The sequence below is a fragment of the Oncorhynchus mykiss genome, chromosome 6, assembly GCF_013265735.2.
Source record: "Oncorhynchus mykiss isolate Arlee chromosome 6, USDA_OmykA_1.1, whole genome shotgun sequence".
In the NCBI taxonomy this organism is placed as follows: Eukaryota; Metazoa; Chordata; class Actinopteri; order Salmoniformes; family Salmonidae; genus Oncorhynchus; species Oncorhynchus mykiss.
The window spans coordinates 11,151,153-11,178,163 of NC_048570.1; the positions used below are offsets into that span (position 1 = coordinate 11,151,153).

Consider the following 27,011-nt stretch of genomic DNA (forward strand, 5'->3'; position numbering starts at 1 on the left):
TCTACAATACAACACATTATTACACCACTTCATATCTACAATACAACACATTATTACACATTACTCTACCACTACATATCTACAATACAACACATTATTACACATTACTCTACCACTACATATCTACAATACAACACATTAATACACACTACTCTACCACAACATATCTACAATACAACACATTATTACACCACTTCATATCTACAATACAACACATTATTACACATTACTCTACCACTACATATCTACAATACAACACATTATTACACATTACTCTACCACTACATATCTACAATACAACACATTATTACACACTACTCTACCACTACATATCTACAATACAACACATTATTACACAACTACTCTACCACTACATATCTACAATACAACACATTATAACACACTACATATATACAATACAACACATTATTACACACTACTCTACCACAACATATCTACAATACAACACATTAATACACACTACTCTACCACAACATATCTACAATACAACACATTATTACACAACTACTCTACCACTACATATCTACAATACAACACATTATAACACACTACATATATACAATACAACACATTATTACACACTACTCTACCACAACATATCTACAATACAACACATTAATACACACTACTCTACCACAACATATCTACAATACAACACATTATTACACATTACTCTACCACTACATATATACAATACAACACATTATTACACACTACTCTACCACACCATACAGTATCTACAATACAACACATTAATACACACTACTCTACCACAACATATCTACAATACAACACATTATTACACATTACTCTACCACTACATATATACAATACAACACATTATTACACACTACATATCTACAATACAACACATTATTACACACTACATATCTACAATACAACACATTATTACACACTACTCTACCACTACATATCTACAATACAACACATTAATACACACTACTCTACCACTACATATCTACAATACAACACATTAATACACACTACTCTACCACTACATATCTACAATACAACACATTATTACACACTACTCTACCACACCATACAGTATCTACAATACAAAATCCATAACACAGCAATATAACAATAATGCAATGTACTTGTGTGTAGATGCCATGTGTTAACATGTGTGTGTGTGTGTGTGTGTGTGTGTGTGTGTGTGTGTGTGTGTGTGTGTGTGTGGAGTTTTATCTGTTTCATTTCAAATCTGATTTTACTGTTTGCATGAGTTACTTGATGTGGAGTAATGTTCAACGTAGTCATGGCTCTATGTTAGGGGTGGGCAGCTCCAGTCCTCTGGGTCCTGATTGGTGTCACACTTTTTCTCCATCCCCATCAAACACAGCTGATTAACCACATTACATTCTAAACTGAAGATCATGATTAGGTGATTATTGGAGTCAGGTGTGTTAGCTGGGGCTGGGGTAAAACTGTGACACCAATCAAGCCCCTGAGGATTGGAATTGCCCAACCCTGCTCTATATAGTACTGTGTGCTTCCCATAGTTTGATATGCACTTGGGGACTGTGAATAGTCCTCTGGTGGCATGTCTTGTGGGGTTTGCATGGGTGTCTGAGCTGTGTGCTAGTCGTTTAAACAGACAACTCGGTGCTTTAAACACGTAAATACCTCTCACAAACGCAAATAGTGACGCAGTCAATCTCTCTTCTACTTTGAGCCAGGAGAAATGTACATGTATTTTATTGATGTTACCTCTTGGTGTACATTTACAGGCCAGCCGTGCTGCTCTGTTCTGAGCCAGCTGTAATTTGCTGTAATGTCCCTCTTTGTGGCACTTCATGATATGACTGGGCATCAGTCCAAGTGAGACCAGAATAGGGTCTGTGTGACTTGTTTTGTTGATAGCAAAGTCAAGAAAGCAGAGCAGTGCTATGTTATTGACAGACCTCTTCCCATCTTAGCTACCGTTGTATCAATATTTTTATGACTAAGCAGTTTAGTCTCCTCAACTTGATCAATTTCCACATTATTCTATAAAATATTTAGTTGGGGTTTAGGGTTTAGTGAATGATTTGTCCCAAATACAATCTTTTAACTTTTTTAAATATTTAGGACCAGCTTATTTCTTGCCACCCATTCTGAAACTGACTGCAGATCTTTGTTAAGTGTTGCAGTGATTTCACTTGCTGTGGTAACTGATGTGTATAGTGTTGAGTCATTAGCATACATAGACACACAGGCCAGTGGCAGGTCATTAGTAAAGATTGAAAAAAGTAAGGGGTCTAGACAGCTGCCCTGGGGAATGCCTGACACTACCTGGATTATGTTGGAGAGGCTTCCATTAAAGACCGCCCTCTGTGTTCTTCAATCATCAGTTATTTGTGTAAGTGTTGTGCATGTTGAATGCCCTTCCCTATAAGCATGCTGAAAGTATGTTGTTCATCCGTTTACTGTGAAATAGCATTGCATCTGGTCAAATAATGTTTTTCTACAAAGGTTTACTAAGGGTTGGTAACAAGCTGATTGGTCGGCTGTTTCAGACAGTAAAGGGTGCTTTGCTATTCTTGAGTAGAGGAATGACTTTTACTTCTCTCCAGGCCTGAGGGCACACACTTTTCTGTAGGCCTAGATTGAAGAGAGTGGCAATATAGTTTGCTATCATCCTCAGTCATTTTCCATCCAAGTTGTCAGACCCAGATGGCTTGTCATTGTTGACAGACAACAATATATTCACTTTACGGAATTCAAAATTATAACGCTTGTCTTTCATAATTAAGTCAGTTACGCATGTTCAGAATTTGTTCTTGGCATCTCATGCCTAAGTTTGCTAATCTTGCCAATGAAAACATCATGAAAGTAGTTGGCATGAGTTTTGTGATGAATGAGCCATCTGATTCAATGAATGATGAAGCTCTGTTTGCCTTTTTGGCCAAAATGTCATTTAACGTGTTCCAACGTATTATCACTTTATATTCATTCATCTTTGTTTCATAGTGTAGTTTCTTCTTTTTGTTTAGTTAAGTCACATGCTTTCTCAATTTACAGCACCTTTGCCAATGGGCTGTGCAGCCAGACTTATTTGCTATTCCTTTTGCCTAATCCCTCTCAAACATACAATTTTTCAAATCCTCATCAATCCATGGGAATTTAACAGTTTTACAGTCATTTTCTTAATGGGTGCATGCTTATTAGTAATTGGAATAAGCAATTTAATAAATGCGTCAAGTGCAGCGTCTGGTTGATCCTCATTACACAGCACAGACCAGCAAATATTCTTTACATCTTCAGCATCGGGCTCCCGAGTGGCGCAGCGGTCTAAGGTACTGCATCTGTGTGCTAGAGGCATCACTACAGACCCTGGTTCAATTCCAGACAACCGGCCATGATTGGGAGTACCATAGGGCGATGCACAATTTGGCCGGGGTAGGCCGTCACTGTAAATCACAATTTGTTCTTAACTGACTTGCTTAGTTATATAAAAAATACTTTAAAAATATGAATCACTACAAAACCTCTTGTATGATCTCCTATACACTATATTAGGCCCAGCCTTTGGAACTTTGGTTTTCCCAGATATGGCAACTATATGGCTACTATGTTATGATCACTATTTCCAATGGATGTGGATGCTGCTTTAAAGCAGATTTCTGCAGCATTAGTAAAGATTGTTGTAATCGGTGAATAGGCCTATCACCATTGTGTTGTCAGCAAACTTAATGATGGTATTGGAGTTGTGTGCGGCCACACAGTCATGGGTGAACATGGAGTACAGGAGGGAGCTAAGCACACAACTCTGAGGGGCCCCAATGTTGCCTACCCTCACCACCAAGGGGCGGCGCATTAGGAGGGAAGTGTTCAGTCCTAGGGTCCTTAGCTTGGTGATGAGCTTAGAGGGTACTATGGTGTTGAACGCTGAGCTGTTGTCAATGAACAGCACTACAGTGCAGAGAAAAAGTATTTGCCCCTTCTGATTTCCTCCATCTTTGAATTATTTTCAATATGAATATGAATATCTTCAACCATAAGCTAATATTAGATAAAAGGAATATGAGTTTACAAATAACCGCCTAAAAATGTATACTTATTTTATTTATTGAAGTAACAAAAGTTATGCAACACCCAATGCGAAAAAGTAATTGCCCCCTTACACTCAATACCTGGTTCTGCCACCCTTAGCTGCAGTGATTGCAACCAAACACTTCTTGTAGTTTTAGCCCACTCTTCCATGCAGAACTGCTTTAACTCCGCGACATTTGTGTTTTTTTGTGTGTTTTTAAAATGATTTTACCCCCTTTTCGTGGTATCCAATTATTAGTAGTTACTATCTTGTCTCATCTCTTCAACTCCCGTATGGGCTCGGGAGAGGCGAAGGTCGAAAGCCATGCGTCCTCCTAAACACAACCCAACCAAGCCGCACTGCTTCTTAACACAGCGTGCATCCAACCCGGACCAATGTGTCGGAGGAAACACCGTGCACCTGGTGACCTGGTTAGCGCGCACTGCGCCCAGCCCACCACAGGAGTCGCTATTGCGCAATGACACAAGGATATCCCTACCTGCCAAACGATGCTAGGCCAATTGTGCGTCGCCCCATGGACCTCCCGGTCGCGGCCGGCTGCAACAGAGGTGGCACATTTAGCAATGCAATGCAGTGCCTTAGACCACTGCGCCACCCGGGAGGCCATCTGCAACTACTCGTTGCAGGTCCTGCCACAACATCTTTATTGAGATTTTATTGAGACATTATTTGCCAAATGGTGTTTCTGTGTGTGAAATAAAGGTGATCTAGAGGGGTTTTTTTGCATCTAGTTGCACAGGTGACATTCTGGTAGAATTTTGGCAAAACAGATTTGAGTTTTCCTGCATTAAAATCACCGGCCACTAGAAGTGGCGCCGCTGAACATTTCCTTACTTATGACCTTATACAGCTCATTGAATGCGGTCTTAGAGCCAGCATCGGTTTGTGGTGGTAAACAGATAGCTACAAAAAATATAGATGAAAACTCGAAATAGTCTACAGATTATCATGAGATATTCTAACTCCGGCGAGCAGAACCTTGAGACCTCCTTAATATTAGAGTTGTTAACAAAAAGACACACCTACTCCCTGCTGTTCTGCCGATGCATAGAAAAACAAGCTCGATGTACAGTGTATTATCCATGTCCTTCATCAGCCACGACTCTGAGAATCATAGGATATTCCAGTTCTTCAGGTCCTGTTGATAGGATAATCTGGAACGGCGCTCATCCAGTTTGTTTTCCAGTGATTGTAAGTTCGTCAGTAGAACGGAGGGTAGAGGCGGTTTACGTACTCCCAGACTTAGTTTTGTCAGGGTGCCCACACGTCGACCTCTCTTACTCCGCCTTCTTCTTATCCAAGTCTCGGGGATTAGGGCCTGTTCCAGGTTGAGCAGTATGTCCCGAGCCTCCGACTCGTTGAAGTAGAAATCTTCATCCAAATGAAGGTTAGTGATCGCTGTTCTGAAGGTTAGTGATCGCTTTAGAAGCTATTTTCGGTCATAGGAAAATACGCCGGAAACATTATGTACAACCAAAAGTTAAGCTCAGCAAAAAAATATATAATCAAACAGCAAAATTGGTCAGGAGCCTGTAAAACGACTGCTATCCATTGTAGCGCTATTCTGGGTGTCATATGTCATTGATCCCTCTGTGATTGTGGTGTTATGTCTCCCTGGTTGTACAGTAGTATGATCATTCTACTATTAAATATCAGAGTTTACAGGGATATGATCAAATGACAGCCTGGTAAAAACAATGATTTCAAAGCCCTGCGAACACCGTCAGGACTTTTACAAGACACATCTCCCTCCCAACCATCAGCAATGCAATCACTTTGTCTCCAATCCTCTGCAAACACATAATAATAGCTCTTTTATCTAGGCTCCGGAACTGAGTTGCCATAGAAACAAATTTCAAGGAGGAGGCTTTAAAACACACTAAAGTAATTGTCTAGTGTTTCCAGATTTCTATGAAATATGACCTATAATTAATTACAATACGAGTAAAGTAGTTTTTCTTACAAAAAGTGTTAATTAAGTATGTTAAAAAGAAGCTCTTCTGTGTTGGAATTGAGTGGGCGTACCCCAACAACAGAATGGTGTGGGCGTACCCAACAACAGAATGGTGTGGGCGTACCCCAACAACAGAATGGTGTGGGCATACCCAACAACAGAATGGTGTGGGTGTACCTAACAACTGAATGGTGTGGGCGTACCCCAACAACAGAATGGTGTGGGCGTACCCAACAACAGAATGGTGTGGGCGTACCCAACAACAGAATGGTGTGGGCGTACCCCAACAACAGAATGGTGTGGGCGTACCCAACAACAGAATGGTGTGGGCGTACCCAACAACAGAATGGTGTGGGTGTAGCCAACAACAGGATGGTGTGGGGGTACCCCACAACAGAATGGTGTGGGCGTAGCCAACAACAGAATGGTGTGGGCGTAGCCAACAACAGAATGGTGTGGGAGTACCCCACAACAGAATGGTGTGGGCGTACCCCAACAACAGGATGGTGTGGGCGTACCCCACAACAGAATGGTGTGAACATACCCAACAACAGAATGGTGTGGGCGTACCCAACAACAGAATGGTGTGGGCGTACCCCACAACTGAATGGTGTGGGCGTAGCCAACAACAGAATGGTGTGGGAGTACCCAACAACAGAATGGTGTGGGCGTACCCCACAACAGAATGGTGTGAACATACCCAACAATAGAATGGTGTGGGCGTACCCCACAACTGAATGGTGTGGGCGTACCCAACAACAGAATGGTGTGGGCGTACCCCACAACAGAATGGTGTGGGCGTACCCCACAACAGAATGGTGTGAACATACCCAACAATAGAATGGTGTGGGCGTACCCCACAACAGAATGGTGTGGGCGTACCCCACAACAGAATGGTGTGAACATACCCAACAACAGAATAGTGTGGAAGTACCCCACAACAGAATGGTGTGAACATACCCAACAACAGAATGGTGTGAACATACCCCACAACAGAATGGTGTGGGCGTACCCCAACAAGAGGATGGTGTGGGCGTACCCCACAACAGAATGGTGTGGGCGTACCCCACAACAGAATGGTGTGAACATACCCAACAATAGAATGGTGTGGGCGTACCCCACAACAGAATGGTGTGAACATACCCAACAACAGAATGGTGTGGGCGTACCCCACAACAGAATGGTGTGAACATACCCAACAACATAATGGTGTGGGAGTACCCCACAACAGAATGGTGTGAACATCCCCAACAACAGAATGGTGTGAACATACCCCACAACCGAATGGTGTGAACATACCCAACAACAGAATGGTGTGGGAGTACCCCACAACAGAATGGTGTGAACATACCCAACAACAGAATGGTGTGAACATACCCAACAACAGAATGGTGTGAACATATACCGGTCAATTAAAATATTCATGCGAATAGACCGCTGACTGACCAGCTCATCCTCCTCAGGAGGATCACATCATCCTCTTTGAGGAAATAGCAAGTACTTTGAAATGGTCTGTTTGAGATACAAGTTTGAGGTGGGGTTTCTTCTCCAATTTATGCTTTGGCCACAAATACAAGTATAGGACAAGTCGACCACATTATTTGGGTTTGAGTATGAGTTACATATGAGTTGGGTACGAATATGAGTTAGCAGAATACCAACTTTTAAAAGTGAGATGTTCACTGGACAGTTACTTTAAAGCATATCTTACCTGTGGCAGTATTATATGGTAAAGAGTACCTCTAAAACCATCAGCTATTCAAACGGTTCAATAATGAAAACATGAATTAAATTAATTTACTTGTGGGCGTGAGCTCACCCATATATTCACAACAAATTATGAATCAAAATATTATGAGTAATCAACAAACAGTTTCCAAACATACAAATGTGCTTTTAAAGTTGTTGGAATACCATTAATTTTTAATTAAATAACTAAAAAATATCTTTCTACTGACATTCAATCACGCCTTAATCAGTGAGCTTCGTCATTTGTCTCATAATGTTCCTCAGCTGGGCAATATCAAGTGATTTTACATCAGATCTAAGATCTGTGACCAGATACTTGTTGCATACCAAGGGATTTATCAAGGGATGGCAAACCATACTGGACAGTGCACACTGGCATCTGATAGCAGCTGCAAACATACAGGTACAGTGCCTTGCGAAAGTATTCGGCCCCCTTGAACTTTGCGACCTTTTGCCACATTTCAGGCTTCAAACATAAAGATATAAAACTGTATTTTTTTGTGAAGAATCCACAACAAGTGGGACACAATCATGAAGTGGAACGACATTTATTCAATATTTCAAACCTTTTTAACATATCAAAAACTGAAAAATTGGGCGTGCAAAATTATTCAGCCCCTTTACTTTCAGTGCAGCAAACTCTCTCCAGAAGTTCAGTGAGGATCTCTGAATGATCCAATGTTGACCTAAATGACTAATGATGATAAATACAATCCACCTGTGTGTAATCAAGTCTCTGTATAAATGCACCTGCACTGTGATAGTCTCAGAGGTCCATTAAAAGCGCAGAGAGCATCATGAAGAACAAGGAACACACCAGGCAGGTCCGAGATACTGTTGTGAAGAAGTTTAAAGCCGGATTTGGATACAAAAATATTTCCCAAGCTTTAAACATCCCAAGGAGCACTGTGCAAGCGATAATATTGAAATGGAAGGAGTATCAGACCACTGCAAATCTACCAAGACCTGGCCGTCCCCTCATACAAGGAGAAGACTGATCAGAGATGCAGCCAAGAGGCCCATGATCACTCTGGATGAACTGCAGAGATCTACAGCTGAGGTGGGAGACTCTGTCCATAGGACAACAATCAGTCGTATATTGCACAAATCTGGCCTTTATGGTCGAGTGGCAAGAAAGCCATTTCTTAAAGATATCCATAAAAAGTGTCGTTTAAAGTTTGCCACAAGCCACCTGGGAGACACACCAAACATGTGGAAGAAGGTGCTCTGGTCAGATGAAACCAAAATTGAACTTTTTGGCAACAATGCAAAACGTTATGTTTGGCGTAAAAGCAACACAGCTGAACACACCATCCCCACTGTCAAACATGGTGGTGGCAGCATCATGGTTTGGGCCTGCTTTTCTTCAGCAGGGACAGGGAAGATGGTTAAAATTGATGGGAAGATGGATGGAGCCAAATATAGGACCATTCTGGAAGAAAACCTGATGGAGTCTGCAAAAGACCTGGGACTGGGATGGAGATTTGTCTTCCAACAAGACAATGATCCAAAACATAAAGCAAAATCTACAATGGAATGGTTCAAAAATAAACATATCCAGGTGTTAGAATGGCCAAGTCAAAGTCCAGACCTGAATCCAATCGAGAATCTGTGGAAAGAACTGAAAACTGCTGTTCACAAATGCTCTCCATCCAACCTCACTGAGCTCGAGCTGTTTTGCAAGGAGGAATGGGAAAAAATGTCAGTCTCTCGATGTGCAAAACTGATAGAGACATACCCCAAGCGACTTACAGCTGTAATCGCAGCAAAAGGTGGCGCTACAAAGTATTAACTTAAGGGGGCTGAATAATTTTGCACGCCCAATTTTTCAGTTTTTGATTTGTTAAAAAAGTTTGAAATATCCAATAAATGTCGTTCCACTTCATGATTGTGTCCCACTTGTTGTTGATTCTTCACAAAAAAATACAGTTTTATATCTTTATGTTTGAAGCCTGAAATGTGGCAAAAGGTCGCAAAGTTCAAGGGGGCCGAATACTTTCGCAAGGCACTGTATGTGCCAAAATAAAGGAAACACCAACAGAGTGTCTTCATAGGGTGTTGGGCCACCAGGAACCACCAGAACAGCTTCAAGTGTTTTCCTTTATTTTGGCAGTTACCAGTACATAGCATATAGCAACAGAGTGTCTTCATAGGGCGTTGGGCCACCACGAGCCACCAGAACAGCTTCAAGTGTTTTCATTTTTTTGGCAGTTACCAGTACATAGCATATAGCAACAGAGTGAGAAGAAGGGCAAAGCCCCGCTGTGAACATCATGGCCATTGTCACATTGATGAATGTCTCTCAAGAGAAGAAAAAGTGAAGAGGATTAGTTTTCTTTCAATCCACTTCCCAAAGGAAGCCTAGGTTTGTGTGTGCACATGTCCTTCGCGGTTCGTGTGCACGTGTGCGTGCGTGAGTGCATGTGCGCGCGTTTGTACTTGCATCCATGTCTGCACGTGTGTGTGCGTCTGTGTGTGCACGTGTGTGTGCACGTGCGTGCGTGTGCGCATGTGTGTATGTGTGTGCGTGTGTACGTGTGTGTACATGTGTGTGTGTGTGCACGTGTGTGTGCACGTATGTGTGTGCACGTGCGTGTGTGTGCGCATGTGTGTATGTGTGCATGTGTGCATGTGTGCATGTGCGTGTGTGTGTGTGTGTGTGTATGTGTGTGTATGTGTGCGTGTGCGTGTGTGTGCGTGTGTGCACGTGTGTGCGTGTGTGTGCGCGTGTGTGCGTGTGTGCGTGTGTGCGTGTGTGCGTGTGTGTATGTGTGTGTGTGTGCGTGTGTGTACGTGTGTGTACGTGTGTGTGCGCGTGTGTGCGTGTGTGCGTGTGTGCGTGTGTGTGTGTGTGTGCGTGCGTGCGTGCGTGCGTGTGTGCGCGTGTGTGTGTGTGTCTGTGGACATAGGCCTGGGTGACTGTGCTGGCTGTTGATGTGCAAGGCAGCAGAGCATACTGATTTCCAAGCAGACTTCCTCCTGCTCTAAACTCTGCTCCACCATGGCCCCCTTGGATTGTGAGGAAAAGGCAAATGTCACAACATTAATCAGAGGAGAGAATAAAGACATTGAGTGTAGCTTTACGTGCCAAGGGCAACATGGCTCAAATGCACAATACATAATCACTGCTATTTCCACAACATCGCTCCAACACAACATCGCTCCAACACAACAGCTTTTGAATTGGAATTGGTTCAAGTTAAGAGAAATCGATTTGGGAATGTTAAACCATGTATTTGATATTCCCTTCATGTTGTTGTTTACTCTTGACTTCCTGATAAATATCCAGTTAGTCCAATAACGTCTCCAGGAAGCTGCTGTCTTCCCTTTATAAAACACCACTAACCATTTGCCCTTTACTCTGTTGAACAAAAAACATCTGCATGGAAAGAAAGGGTATTTCTGCCAGTCAAAAGTAAATGAAATACACAATGAGAGAATCAACATGAGTTCCCTTTCAACTGCAGCAAAACACCAACACTTCTGTTACTATTATGCAGTATACTCAATAGAGCACGCTTAATTAGCTTGTGGCTTTACACCAAATCATTTAGGATTAATGAGCGATTGTCTGAACTGGAAGAATTTCACTTGCAATAAGGAGTGATGGAGTGTGAAGGAAGCTGCTTCCGTCCTCAAATGTCACTCACAGGGTTAGACATGGAACCAGACTGGCAGCCCTGTCCTTTCCAGACCATTTAGATGACTACTGGACCAGCAGTGGAGTAGGAAAAGAGGCGTGTCACATGCTGTCCAAACAGGGGCGAGATTCAGAAGGTTTTTTATTTGGTGGCAAAAAGAATGAAGAGTTATTAACTCTAATTGCATATCCTTCCTGTTTAGGCTATATACTGTATATCCTTCCTGTTTAGGCTATATACTGTATACCCTTCCTGTTTAGGCTATATACTGTATACCCTTCCTGTTTAGGTTATATACTGTATATCCTTCCTGTTTGGCTATATACTGTATACCCTTCCTGTTTAGGTTATATACTGTATATCCTTCCTGTTTAGGTTATATACTGTATATCCTTCCTGTTTAGGTTATATACTGTATACCCTTCCTGTTTAGGTTATATACTGTATATCCTTCCTGTTTAGGTTATATACTGTATACCCTTCCTGTTTAGGTTATATACTGTATACCCTTCCTGTTTAGGTTATATACTGTATATCCTTCCTGTTTAGGTTATATACTGTATATCCTTCCTGTTTAGGTTATATACTGTATATCCTTCCTGTTTAGGTTATATACTGTATATCCTTCCTGTTTAGGTTATATACTGTATATCCTTCCTGTTTAGGTTATATACTGTATACCCTTCCTGTTTAGGTTATATACTGTATATCCTTCCTGTTTAGGTTATATACTGTATATCCTTCCTGTTTAGGTTATATACTCTATCTCTCTCTCTCTTCCTGTATCTGACACATACAGTACTTGCAAATCCCCACTAAGATACAGCAGAATACCATTCCCTCCACTGGCCTCCTCAGCCTAGTCTGGTCCAATTGTGACTGATCAACCCCATGGTAGTTCTGGTAATGATGGTGATGATTGACACCTGCATTGCTTGCTGTTTGGGGTTTTAGGCTGGGTTTCTGTACAGCACTTTGAGATATCAGCTGATGTAAGAAGGGCTATATAAATACATTTGATTTGAAAGCCTTGATGACAGTGGCAGTGACAGAGGAGAGGGAACCGAGGGGTGGTGCCCACCTTGACGGCAGTCAGAAGCTGATGACCATAGAGGAACATTGTATAATTCCTTCCAACAGGTAGGTGATGTATAAGCATAGAATTAGATATAACAATACTAAAATGGAAATAATGAATTTGAAGAGTTTATCTGCAATGAATGTTCGTTAGCTAGCTAGCTAGCCAGGCAGTTTTACATTTTTCAAATTAACTGTCAATATTTCAACATTCACTGGTTGAAATCAGTTGATGATAGTTGTAAATGCAACAAGTGCTGATATTGATTCATATAATAGTACTCACAACTTTCCAAGAAAACTACAATTTTGACATTTATGGTCTGTTTACACATATTTTAGATGCTATTTATAAAGAGCATTTGTATTTTATAATTGACTATTTCAGGTTGACAATAATTTCATTACACAATTTCTGATATATTACATGCCTCACTTTTACTTTCCTGCAATAGTAAAATCAAGATATACCTCTATTGCCATTCATTCGAATTGGACTGGTTTCGATTACTCCCTGACCAATATGGCTGCCATTTTCACCCCATTCGGGAACTTTGAGGGATTATGACATAGCCCATCTAATTTAATAGGATCTCTGTGTGTATGACCAATACATGGCTCGTGCGCTGGTGGGCCCCATGTGATCATGAAAGCAATGTGGTGATGGCGCTGTGTAATGATAATGATTCATTAGTTTCCTCTTGACCGGAGGGGTGGGGTTGGAGGGCTGCTGTTTAGGGGAGGCCTGTGAGTGCACGCGTGTGAAGGCGGTCAGATTTACGGCCCATGCCACGCTAGGGAGAAGGATGTGGTGGCTGACACCTGGGAGACAAGGGCGATAAATGGGCACCGGGAGGTCCAGGGGAGCGCAGTAATGGACTGATAGAGCATTGTATAGAAACAGCAACACAATGCCACGTATATCACTCTGCATGTCAGCCGCGGCCACGCACAGTCACCCATTAATAACTGATCGTATGCATGTAAAGAAAGACTTCTTCAATATCTATCTGTGATGAGACTGGCTGGGTTTCCACCTCTGCACCAGGCAGGGAGAGTCACAGAGCAGGAATATAATGGTGTGTGTGTGTGGGCACTGTTGAGGGAGGTCACCACAGCCACTGTCATTAGGGAGCCATGCGTGCCTGAAATAGATTAAAGAGATTCTCATGGAGGAAGGAACCAAGAACTTGTAGGGTAGGACTAGATCCATATCCTTCAACTTCAACCATGTTTATGTTTATGTGTGTGTGTGTGTGTGTGTGTGTGTGTGTGTGTGTGTGTGTGTGTATCAGCAATCTGCATCTGCGGAATCTGTGGTTCCCTCTAATTTATCCGTCTTTGTGTATAACTTGAAAGGGGACATGATTTGCACTGTGAAAACCACACGTGCCATTTTCCCTTCTCCTGCTGGCTCAACACGCACTTTCATTATTACCATGTAAATGAATTTCCTTCATCATTTACTGAGCCAATCTAAAGCCTCTCCATGACTGTCCCTCACTTTCCCCGGCTGTGGAGACACCTTCTTCCTGACATTTAATCAAAGTGGGCTTAAATGGCTCTGCTGGATGGGGCCTGGGAGGGTCCGTTTCCCATTAGACCAGGGCTCTTTGACATCATAAAGACATAGATGCTTGGGGCGGGGCAGAGGGTTGGGTGGGGTGGGGCAGAGGGTTGGGGGGGGCAGAGGGTTGGGTGGGGGGGGGCAGAGGGTTGGGTGGGGGGGGCAGAGGTTTGGGTGGGGGTGGGCAGAGGGTGGGGTGGGGGTGAGCAGAGGGTTGGGTGGGGGGGGCAGAGGGTTGGGTGGGGTGGGGCAGAGGGTTGGGGGGGGGCAGAGGGTTGGGGGGGCAGAGGGTTGGGTGGGGGTGGGCAGAGGGTTGGGGTGGGCAGAGGTGGGGGTGGGCAGAGGTGGGGGTGGGCAGAGGTGGGGGTGGGCAGAGGTGGGGGGGGCAGAGGGTTGGGGGGGGCAGAGGGTTGGGTGGGGGTGGGCAGAGGGTTGGGGGGGGATTTCAGCAGTGTTGCTGGATATCCACCTCCTTGGTAGGAACAGGCTTCATCGCTGTGTCACTACATCTGTGGAGTGTACCCCGTGCCACACCCACACACAGACACACACATAACTCTTTCTTGCCATTTCAGATGCTGTTGGGGTGTTTGGTAGACATTAAATCAGCTGAAAGCAGCACAGTGTGTTCAAAGGTATTATACAACTTCAGGTAAAGGCTAGAGAATAATGCAGACAAGAAAATAATATATCCATTGTAATGACCTCATATCAAAAGGCCTACACGAATGATGTCTCATGGGTTTTCTCTATATACACTATCTATACGGACACCCCTTCAAATTCAAATGATTTCAGCCCCACCTATTGCTGACAGGTGTATAAAATCGAGCACACTGCCATGCAATCTCCATAGACGAACATTGGCAGTAGAATGGCCTTAATGAAGAGCTCAGTGACTTTCAACGTGGCATCGTCATAGAATGCCACCTTTCCTACAAGTTAGTTTGTCAGATTTCTGCCCTGCTAAAGATTCCCCGATCAACTGGAAGTGCTGTTATTATGAAGTGGAAACTTCTAGGAGCAACAACGGCTCAGCCGCGAAGTGGTAGGCCGCAAAAGCTCACAGAACGGGACTGTCCTCGGTTGCAACACTCACTATTGCAACACTCACTACTGAGTTCCAAACCGCCCTCTGCAATGTCAGCACAAGAACTGTTCGTCGGGAGCTTCATGAAATGGGTTTCCATGACCGAGCAGCCGCACACAAGCCTAAGATCAACATGCGCAATGCCAAGCGTCGAGTGGTGGAGTGGTGTAAAGTTCGCCACCATTGGACTCTTTGGCAGTGGAAACGCGTTCTCACACTTCACCATCTTGCTGTCCGACAGATGAATCTGGGTTTGGCGGATGTCAGGAGAATGCTACCGGCCCGAATGCATAGTCCCAACTGTAAAGTTTGGTGGATGAGGAATAATGGTCTGGGGCCCCTTAGTTTCAGCGAAGGGAAATAGTAATGCTACAACATGCAATGACATTATAGATCATTCTGTGCTTCCATGTTTGTGGTATAAGTTTGGGAAAGGCCATTTCCTGTTTCAGCAAGACAATGCGCCTGTGCACAAAGTGAGGTCCATACAGAAATGGTTTGTCGAGATCGGTGTGGAAGAACTTGACTGGGCTGCACAGAGCCCTGACCTCAACCCCATCAAACACTTTCAGGATTAATTGTTACGAGCTAGTCCTAATCGCCCAACATCAGTGCCCGACCTCACTAATGCTCTTGTGGATGAATGGAAGCAAGTCCCTTCAGCAATGTTCCAACATCTAGTGGAAATCCTTCCCAGAAGAGTGGAGGCTGTTATAGTGGCAAAGGGGGGGGGGGTCAACTTCATATTAAAGCCCATGATTTTGGAATGAGGTGTCCACACACCTTTGGTCATGTAGTGTATCTTCTACTGTATAGTTTACCATATCACTCTTGCGTCCCCACTTCACCCCCCAACACAACCTGAGCCCTTCATGTCTGCTCGCCAGAACTAACCCCAAGCAACACTGTCACCAACGAGAGATTTATTAGAATCACTTAGCTTGAAACCCCATAACTCTCGAATTAATACCTCTATTTGCATATCCATTAGCACCTTTCTCAGTGTGTGTAGAAATCGGTGTTAATGAGCATCGATGATGTCAATATTCCCAGATTTGTCTCGCTCAACCCTGTGAGTGGAGAGGTGGGGAGGGAATTAGTGAGGAGTGTTAAGGTACTTGACACTAATGGAATGCTGAGCCAATTGTGAGTGTGACACACAACGTGGCCTTCTCACTGGAGGTTGTCACACAGCATGAGATTAGGAGAGAGAGAGAGAGAGAGAGAGAGAGAGAGAGAGAGAGAGAGAGAGAGAGAGAGAGAGAGAGAGAGAGAGAGAGAGAGAGAGAGAGAGAGAGAGAGAGAGAGAGAGAGAGAGAGAGAGAGAGAGAGAGAGAGAGAGCGAGACCATGGTAACATCAAACTATATGACCATGCTAACATCAAACTATGTGACCATGCTAACATCAAGCTATATGACCATGCTAACATCAAACTATGTTACCATGCTAACATCAAACTATATGACCATGCTAACATCAAACTATATGACCATGCTAACATCAAACTATATGACCATGCTAACATCAAACTATATGACCATACTAAAATCAAACTATATGACCATGCTAACATCAAACTATATGACCATGCTAACATCAAACTATATGACCATGCTAACATCAAACTATATGACCATGCTAACATCAAACTATGTGACCATGCTAACATCAAACTATATGACCATGCTAACATCAAACTATATGACTATGGTAACATCAAACTATGTGACCATGCTAAAATCAAATTATATGACCATGCTAACATCAAACTATATGACCATGCTAACATCAAACTATATGACCATACTAAAATCAAACTATATGACCATGCTAACATCAAACTATATGACCATGCTAACATCAAACTATATGACCATGCTAACATCAAACTATATGACCATACTAAAATCAAACTATATGACCATGCTAACATCAAACTATATGACCATGCTAACATCAAACTATATGACCATGGTAACATCAAACTATATGACTATGGTAACATCAAACTATGTGACCATGGTAACATCAAACTATGTGACCATGCTAAAATCAAATTATATGACCATGCTAACATCAAACTATATGACCATGCTAACATCAAACTATATGACCATGCTAACATCAAACTATATGACCATGCTAACATCAAACTATATGACCATGGTAACATCAAACTATATGACCATGCTAACATCAAACTATATGACGATACTTACATCAAACTCTGACTATGACCATGTTAACATCAAACTATATGACCATGCTAACATCAAACTTTATGACCATACTAAAATCAAACTATATGACCATGCTAACATCAAACTATGTGACCATGCTAAAATCAAACTATATGACCATGCTAACATCAAACTATATGACCATACTAAAATCAAACTATGTGACCATGCTAAAATCAAACTATATGACCATGTGAACATCAATCTATATGACCATGGTAACATCAAACTATATGACCATGCTAACATCAAACTATATGACCATGGTAACATCAAACTATATGACCATGCTAACATCAAACTATATGACTATGCTAACATCAAACTATGACCATGCTAACATCAAACTATATGACCATGCTAACATCAAACTCTGACTATGACCATGCTAACATCAAACTATATGACTATGGTAACATCAAACTATATGACCATGCTAAAATCAAACTCTGACTATGACAATACTCCATACCTCAAGTAGTAATATCTGAAGTCGTAATTCCTCTCTGCTGTAACAGACTACACAAGCTTCCCTGTGGTTATGTCTACTGCCCATCAAAGAAACATTGGTAAAGTAAGAGATGAAATAAGAAAGAAAACAGGCCTCAAACACAGCTATCCAGACAGGCACACAACATTGGATGCACTCAGGTCCGTTTCTGACCTGATATAGAAATACATAGAAATTATATTTCCATTGGGTTTCCGAGTGGCGCTGCGGTCTAAGCCACTGCATCTCAGTGCTAGAGGCGTCACTACAGACACCCTGGTTCGAGTCCATCACAACCGGTCATGATTGGGAGTCTCATGGGGCGGCGCACAATTGGCCCAGCGTCGTCCGGGGTAGGCCGTCATTGTAAATAAGAATATGTTCTTAACTGACTTGCCTAGTTAAATTACATTTAAAAAGAATAGGGTTTGCCATCAGCACTGGAGACCTTCCAGAGAACACTGTCTGAGAGCAGGCTGACCTTCCAGAGATGGGCACTAGCTACAGTGCCTTGCGAAAGTATTCGGCCCCCTTGAACTTTGCGACCTTTTGCCACATTTCAGGCTTCAAACATAAAGATATAAAACTGTATTTTTTTGTGAAGAATCAACAACAAGTGGGACACAATCATGAAGTGGAACGACATTTAGTGGATATTTCAAACTTTTTTAACAAATCAAAAACTGAAAAATTGGGCGTGCAAAATTATTCAGCCCCTTTACTTTCAGTGCAGCAAACTCTCTCCAGAAGTTCAGTGAGGATCTCTGAATGATCCAATGTTGACCTAAATTACTAATGATGATAAATACAATCCACCTGTGTGGAATCAAGTCTCCGTATAAATGCACCTGCACTGTGATAGTCTCAGAGGTCCGTTAAAAGCGCAGAGAGCATCATGAAGAACAAGGAACACACCAGGCAGGTCCGAGATACTGTTGTGAAGAAGTTTAAAGCCGGATTTGGATACAAAAAGATTTCCCAAGCTTTAAACATCCCAAGGAGCACTGTGCAAGCGATAATATTGAAATGGAAGGAGTATCAGACCACTGCAAATCTACCAAGACCTGGCCGTCCCTCTAAACTTTCAGCTCAAGACTGATCAGAGATGCAGCCAAGAGGCCCATGATCACTCTGGATGAACTGCAGAGATCTACAGCTGAGGTGGGAGACTCTGTCCATAGGACAACAATCAGTCGTATATTGCACAAATCTGGCCTTTATGGAAGAGTGGCAAGAAGAAAGCCATTTCTTAAAGATATCCATAAAAAGTGTTGTTTAAAGTTTGCCACAAGCCACCTGGGAGACACACCAAACATGTGGAATAAGGTGCTCTGGTCAGATGAAACCAAAATTGAACTTTTTGGCAACAATGCAAAACGTTATGTTTGGCGTAAAAGCAACACAGCTGAACACACCATCCCCACTGTCAAACATGGTGGTGGCAGCATCATGGTTTGGGCCTGCTTTTCTTCAGCAGGGACAGGGAAGATGGTTAAAATTGATGGGAAGATGGATGGAGCCAAATACAGGACCATTCTGGAAGAAAACCTGATGGAGTCTGCACAAGACCTGAGACTGGGACGGAGATTTGTCTTCCAACAAGACAATGATCCAAAACATAAAGCAAAATCTACAATGGAATGGTTCAAAAATTAACATATCCAGGTGTTAGAATGGCCAAGTCAAAGTCCAGACCTGAATCCAATCGAGAATCTGTGGAAAGAACTGAAAACTGCTGTTCACAAATGCTCTCCATCCAACCTCACTGAGCTCGAGCTGTTTTGCCAGGAGGAATGGGAAAAAATGTCAGTCTCTCGATGTGCAAAACTGATAGAGACATACCCCAAGCAACTTACAGCTGTAATCGCAGCAAAAGGTGGCGCTACAAAGTATTAACTTACGGGGGCTGAATAATTTTGCACGCCCAATTTTTCAGTTTTTGATTTGTTAAAAAAGTTTGAAATATCCAATAAATGTCGTTCCACTTCATGATTGTGTCCCACTTGTTGTTGATTCTTCACAAAAAAATACAGTTTTATATCTTTATGTTTGAAGCTTGAAATGTGGCAAAAGGTCGCAAAGTTCAAGGGGGCCGAATACTTTCGCAAGGCACTGTAGCTCCCACCCTGGTTAGGACTGAGCTGAGGAGGGGAGACTGGAGCGGTGGCAGCCCAGTTGTCTGCTAGAAGCTAGTTAATTTAAAACCCTGCAAGTCAGCAGAACATAACAAACCAAGGCTGTTGTTTTATTCATCACTGCAGCAAACTATGTGGCCTGGAGAATGGGGCCCAGCACTACTGTAAGTAGGCCTATGAGTCTCAATGAAACACACTTTGCCTGCTAAGGCTATATTGTGTATACGGCATCATTGTGGGTTCACACATAAGCTCATTTTGAAGGTAAAGCCTACTGAGCACTGCAAATTAGGGTCGTTTCTAGAGTTATAATGAGAGAGGTGTCCCACTGGGCACACTGCGTCATTTCACGTGGATAATTGCGTAATATTTGGTTGTTACGTTCAATGAGATTACAACCTATATTAACCCACAACAAAAAAAACAGCAAAACGTTTGTTAAATTTCCAATGTGTTATCACTGTGCTTTCAACCATCTAAAAGCACAACCAAATTGCAATGGAAAAACAATTACAATGTCTGTTAAATTGTCACCCAAATGTCTATCACTGCACATTTAACCATTTAAAAGCAAAGTTTAAATGGGAATACAATGTAAGGTTTTATTTTTTATTTATACAAGATATTCATGTGATATCACTATGCTTCATCTAATAGCAGAACCAAATGACCTGGATTACAGTTGAGATTACATTAAAAGTACATGGTGCAAGTGATCAATGCAGTTTGAGATCCATCACAGATTATTACAGCACTTGTGAAGATCTCTACAGACCTGAACATGCCTGCTGTATATGCTTACGTGTGAAGAAATGTATAGATAGAGTAACCCAGGGATCTGTTACTCATGTTAAGGTTGAATCTACATTAGCATCAATGATGATTGATTAAGTACGGTCACATTTCATTTGCTCTGTTAAACCTACCTTTTGGAATGTTTTCGATAACAACAGTGAATCTATTTAGTTTTTAAGTGGAAATCTCTCACCACTCATTCTCACGAGATAGCACACTGGTAATAGTCAATTACAAATATCATAGCTAAACTTTCACCTCAAAACAACGGTTTACATTTATGACTTTAAAAAAATGTATTTTCCATGCACTGTAGATTCCATGTCACAGTACGTTGGCAGATTACATTGAAACAACGTTGATTCAACCAGTTTTTGCCCACTGGGTTGGTAAGTGCTATTCTAGAGATACTGACACAGAATCCACTCGTATTGCCAATCCAAATCATTCTCTGAAAGACTTATTATATTTGTATAGCCCCCACTCACACTTCAAGTCAATGACAACAACAAAAAACTTATCCAAACGTAAATGCCAAGCACCTTCACACAGAAGCCGCGCATTACTATTCAGAGCATAAATCAGCCCTCAGATCATTTTCCAGAGACACTAAATATAGATTAATAAGCATTACACAAGGCCACGTTGTTCTCTTAATTTTCTCTTTAATAATTTATGGGATAATGATATAATGTGGATGAGCCCACAAATGTAAAAAAAAATAACCGGATACTGTACTCATGCCCTCATTTCAGAGGATTTTAAGAGCAGTTGTCTACACATATGAGCTGGAAAATTGCATCTGAAATTCCAATCTGCTGGGAATCTCTCACACTTGTTTGCATTTACCTTGATATTCCCCAACCAACATTTATCAGTTAAATGGAAGACTTTGATGTGGGGTCCAGTCATTTCTAGATGAATGGTCTGTACATACACTTCTGTGCTTTTATCAAGCCACTCTTGGAGTACAATTGAACTTGGATGACAAAAAACGCTTCCTGTGGCTAAATATCCTCTCCACTTCAATGACTCAAAAAAGTTGAATAAAACCAATCCTATCTTTACATGTGGATCTATTTGATACTGAGAGAAAGATGCATGCATTTATATTCTCCAACTTATTCCCCAAATGTCAGACAGCAGAAGTCATTTCACTAATTGTGCAGAAGCACATCAAGCACATGATCCCTCTGGGTCCAGTCCACCAGCACTAATCCCTTTTCCTCAGGACTTGGTCCCTCTGGGTCCAGTCCACTAGTATGAATCCCTTTTCCTCAGGACTTGGTCCCTCTGGGTCCAGTCCACCAGTACTAATCCCTTTTCCTCAGGTCTTGGTCCCTCTGGGTCCAGTCCACCAGTACTAATCCATTTTCCTCAGGACTTGGTCCCTCTGGGTCCAGTCCACTAGTATGAATCCCTTTTCCTCAGGACTTGGTCCCTCTGGGTCCAGTCCACCAGTACTAATCCCTTTTCCTCAGGACTTGGTCCCTCTGGGTCCAGTCCACTAGTATGAATCCCTTTTCCTTAGGACTTGGTCCCTCTGGGTCCAGTCCACTAGTATGAATCCCTTTTCCTCAGGTCTTGGTCCCTCTGGGTCCAGTCCACCAGTACTAATCCCTTTTCCTCAGGACTTGGTCCCTCTGGGTCCAGTCCACTAGTATGAATCCCTTTTCCTCAGGTCTTGGTCCCTCTGGGTCCAGTCCACCAGTACTAATCCATTTTCCTCAGGACTTGGTCCCTCTGGGTCCAGTCCACTAGTATGAATCCCTTTTCCTCAGGACTTGGTCCCTCTGGGTCCAGTCCACTAGTATGAATCCCTTTTCCTCAGGACTTGGTCCCTCTCTGCTCTATTGCAAAGGACCCAGGGCCTGCTGAACTTTGTGCCAGGTTACCTAAACCCTATGCTACAAGGCCAACAAATGGTTCCTTGTTCCATTATTCTTTTTTTTACTTTTGAGAAGGAGAACAAACACCATAACAGAAATTAATTTTCTGCTCTCTCGGCTCCCCAAACAGTCACACTAATTATCTAATTAACGAGAATTAGGAAAACCGAACTGCTCGACTCAAACATTTAATCAGCAAACTGAATAGAACCCTAGTTTTTGTCTGATGGAGGGGTACCAAGGATGGCTGCCATGTCTCTCTCTCCCAAGAGGTAGTTTCATACATCTTTAAAGAGTCCTTACATATCAAAGCCAAAACACATCCATCTTGTCTACTCAATATAAGCCTTGTGGTATATATATTTTTTTTAACATTTTAGTCATTTAGCAGACTTACAGTATGCATTTATTTGAATCTGTTTTTTTTCCCTATTACCTTTCTATAGTTTAAAGCATTGCTGAATATTTTCAACAGCTCACAGCAACTACAGTACTGTTTCAGGGCACTGTGCTGCAGCATTTACGAGCTTCAGGTCTATCACAGCAACTACAGTACTGTTTCAGGGCACTGTGCTGCAGCATTTACAAGCTTCAGGTCTATCACAGCAACTACAGTACTGTTTCAGGGCAATGTGCTGCAGCATTTACAAGCTTCAGGTCTATCACAGCAACTACAGTACTGTTTCAGGGCACTGTGCTGCAGCATTTACAAGCTTCAGGTCTATCACAGCAACTACAGTACTGTTTCAGGGCACTGTGCTGCAGCATTTACGAGCTTCAGGTCTATCACAACAACTACAGTACTGTTTCAGGGCACTGTGCTGCAGCATTTACGAGCTTCAGGTCTATCACAGCAACTACAGTACTGTTTCAGGGCAATGTGCTGCAGCATTTACAAGCTTCAGGTCTATCACAGCAACTACAGTACTGTTTCAGGGCACTGTGCTGCAGCATTTACAAGCTTCAGGTCTATCACAGCAACTACAGTACTGTTTCAGGGCACTGTGCTGCAGCATTTACGAGCTTCAGGTCTATCACAGCAACTACAGTACTGTTTCAGGGCACTGTGCTGCAGCATTTACAAGCTTCAGGTCTATCACAGCAACTACATTACTGTTTCAGGGCACTGTGCTGCAGCATTTACAAGCTTCAGGTCTATCACAGCAACTACATTACTGTTTCAGGGCACTGTGCTGCAGCATTTACGAGCTTCAGGTCTATCACAGCAACTACAGTACTGTTTCAGGGCACTGTGCTGCAGCATTTACGAGCTTCAGGTCTATCACAGCAACTACAGTACTGTTTCAGGGCACTGTGCTGCAGCATTTACGAGCTTCAGGTCTATCACAGCAACTACAGTACTGTTTCAGGGCACTGTGCTGCAGCATTTACGAGCTTCAGGTCTATCACAGCAACTACAGTACTGTTTCAGGGCACTGTGCTGCAGCATTTACGAGCTTCAGGTCTATCACAGCAACTACAGTACTGTTTCAGGGCAATGTGCTGCAGCATTTACGAGCTTCAGGTCTATCACAGCAACTACAGTACTGTTTCAGGGCACTGTGCTGCAGCATTTACAAGCTTCAGGTCTATCACAGCAACTACAGTACTGTTTCAGGGCACTGTGCTGCAGCATTTACGAGCTTCAGGTCTATCACAGCAACTACAGTACTGTTTCAGGGCACTGTGCTGCAGCATTTACGAGCTTCAGGTCTATCACAACAACTACAGTACTGTTTCAGGGCACTGTGCTGCAGCATTTACAAGCTTCAGGTCTATCACAGCAACTACAGTACTGTTTCAGGGCACTGTGCTGCAGCATTTACAAGCTTCAGGTCTATCACAGCAACTACAGTACTGTTTCAGGGCACTGTGCTGCAGCATTTACGAGCTTCAGGTCTATCACAGCAACTACAGTACTGTTTCAGGGCACTGTGCTGCAGCATTTACGAGCTTCAGGTCTATCACAGCAACTACAGTACTGTTTCAGGGCACTGTGCTGCAGCATTTACGAGCTTCAGGTCTATCACAGCAACTACAGTACTGTTTCAGGGCACTGTGCTGCAGCATTTACAAGCTTCAGGTCTATCACAGCAACTACATTGCTGAACGCATTACATTATTCATTCAAATAATTGCGCAGGAATGAGCTGTATGTGTCTGAATGTGACGTGAATCAACAAAAGATTATGGGAACATCTCTTGTGTATACATATGACATTCGGATGAACATTTGTGCAAATGTATACATGTTTTTCTTTTGAAGATGGAAATGTAATCCTTGAATGATTAAAATCCTGCGGCGAGTATTCAATTTTAAAGATGTTAATGGGGTGAATCTATTGTATGAGCCTGCATAAGTACTCCACTCTCAAGTGGTGACATTTGAAGACAATGGGTGCTACTACCGTACTGGTTGCTCAGCTGTCACAGGCCCGCACCGGGCCTCACAAAAAGACTGGTGTTTGCTCAAACACAATTACACAAGAAAAGCTGCATTGAGAATCCTCTAATGGACCATCTGCTTAAAGCGATTACCTTTCCTGGGGAAATCACCTTACATGAAGTGAAGTCAGTTGGTTTCCCTGCAGGGAGCGTCAAACAAACCCCAGCAGACCTTCCCAGACATGATCAATCAAAAAACGATGACATCCCATGCATATTTCAACAGTTTGCGTGTTTGCACTGTAGATACCGTATTGATCATGCATTGACTTTATCTACCTTAGTCTAGCTTCACCAAAAGCAGCAAAGGAGGACTTGTGAGTGTATTTAACTCCAAAACTGTGATCAGACAAGCTATAATGAGTGTTTTGTGCTTAGCGATACTGTCAAATCCTCGTCATGCCCATGCTCTTCTGAACCCCTCTGGTGTACTGGGGACACTGTGCTCTATTTGGACCATCACATCTGACGGGGTATCTAAGAACACGGTGCTAAGATGCCTGAAGATACTACAAAAATGCTAGTCGAATCATAGCTTTCATACTGGGCTAGTTCTGTCATGAAACACCCCTGCCATGTGCCTGTTAAGACAGTACAGGCACACATTATTAATCGTTTGAGAGCTGTTCTCTCTTCGTCTTATCTACTTCCAAAGGAGAATATTCAAATGAATACAACTCATCAAGTGTTTCTCAAAGAATCACACTATTGACAGGCATATCTGTGGAGAACATACAAATCATGTATTCATGCCGGCCATAGTACCCTCCCTTTACAGCTAGACGTGCTCCTTCACTATACAGTAGCTAAGCTCTTAGTAATGTGAGTGGAGCGAGACACATTTGGTATGTAAGGCAGGGGAGAGATAACAGAGAATTCTGTGAATTCCGAGTTCTGTGTTCTTGAGAAACTGTCAGCTTCACCACTGGTGGAGAAGGGTCCTTCCAGATTCTCTCCAAAACTGACAGCACATATGGAGTACCTTGAAACATTTTGCCTGAGTGTTTGCAATCCGTCTTTCTCAAGCCATCTGTCATGTCAGTGAGAAATACGTTTACAGTATGATTCTCTATGAAATAAGTTTACATTATGTGTCACGCCCTAACCTTAGATATCTCTGTTTTTCTATATATTTTGGTTAGGTCAGGGTGTGACTAGGGTGGGTACTCTAGTTTTTGTATGTCTAGGGTTTTTGCATGTCTAGGAGTTTTTGTATGTCTATGTTGGCCTGATATGGTTCCCAATCAGAGACAGCTGTTTATCGTTGTCTCTGATTGGGGATCATATTTAGGTAGCCATTTTCCTCATTTGTGTTGTGGGATCTTGTCTAGATTTAGTTGCCTGAGTGCACAACAGTAGCTGCACGTTTCGTTTGGTTGCTTGTTGTTTTTGTTCAGTGAGTTTCGGTTTATTAAAATTATGTGGAACTCTACTCACGCTGCACCTTGGTCTCATCATAACGACGAACGTGACAGTATGATTTTCTGTGAAATAAGTTCACAGTATGATTCTCTATTAAATACGTTTGCAGTATGATTCTCTACTAAATACGTTTATAGTATGATTCTCTATGAAATACATTTATAGTATGATTCTCTATTAAATACGTTTATAGTATGATTCTCTATGAAATACATTTATAGTATGATTCTCTATTAAATACGTTTATAGTATGATTCTCTATGAAATACATTTATAGTATGATTCTCTATTAAATACGTTTATAGTATGATTCTCTATTAAATACATTTATAGTATGATTCTCTATTAAATACGTTTATAGTATGATTCTCTATGAAATACATTTATAGTATGATTCTCTATTAAATATGTTTTTAGTATGATTCTCTATGAAA

General features: G+C 42.2%; 1 protein-coding gene across 2 annotated transcripts in view; it reads right to left on the reverse strand.

Moving 5' to 3' along the window:
- Positions 1 to 27,011, reverse strand: part of LOC110525094 (glutamate receptor ionotropic, delta-2-like) — a 653,889-nt gene that overhangs the window by 563,849 nt on the left and 63,029 nt on the right. The window lies entirely within an intron of this gene.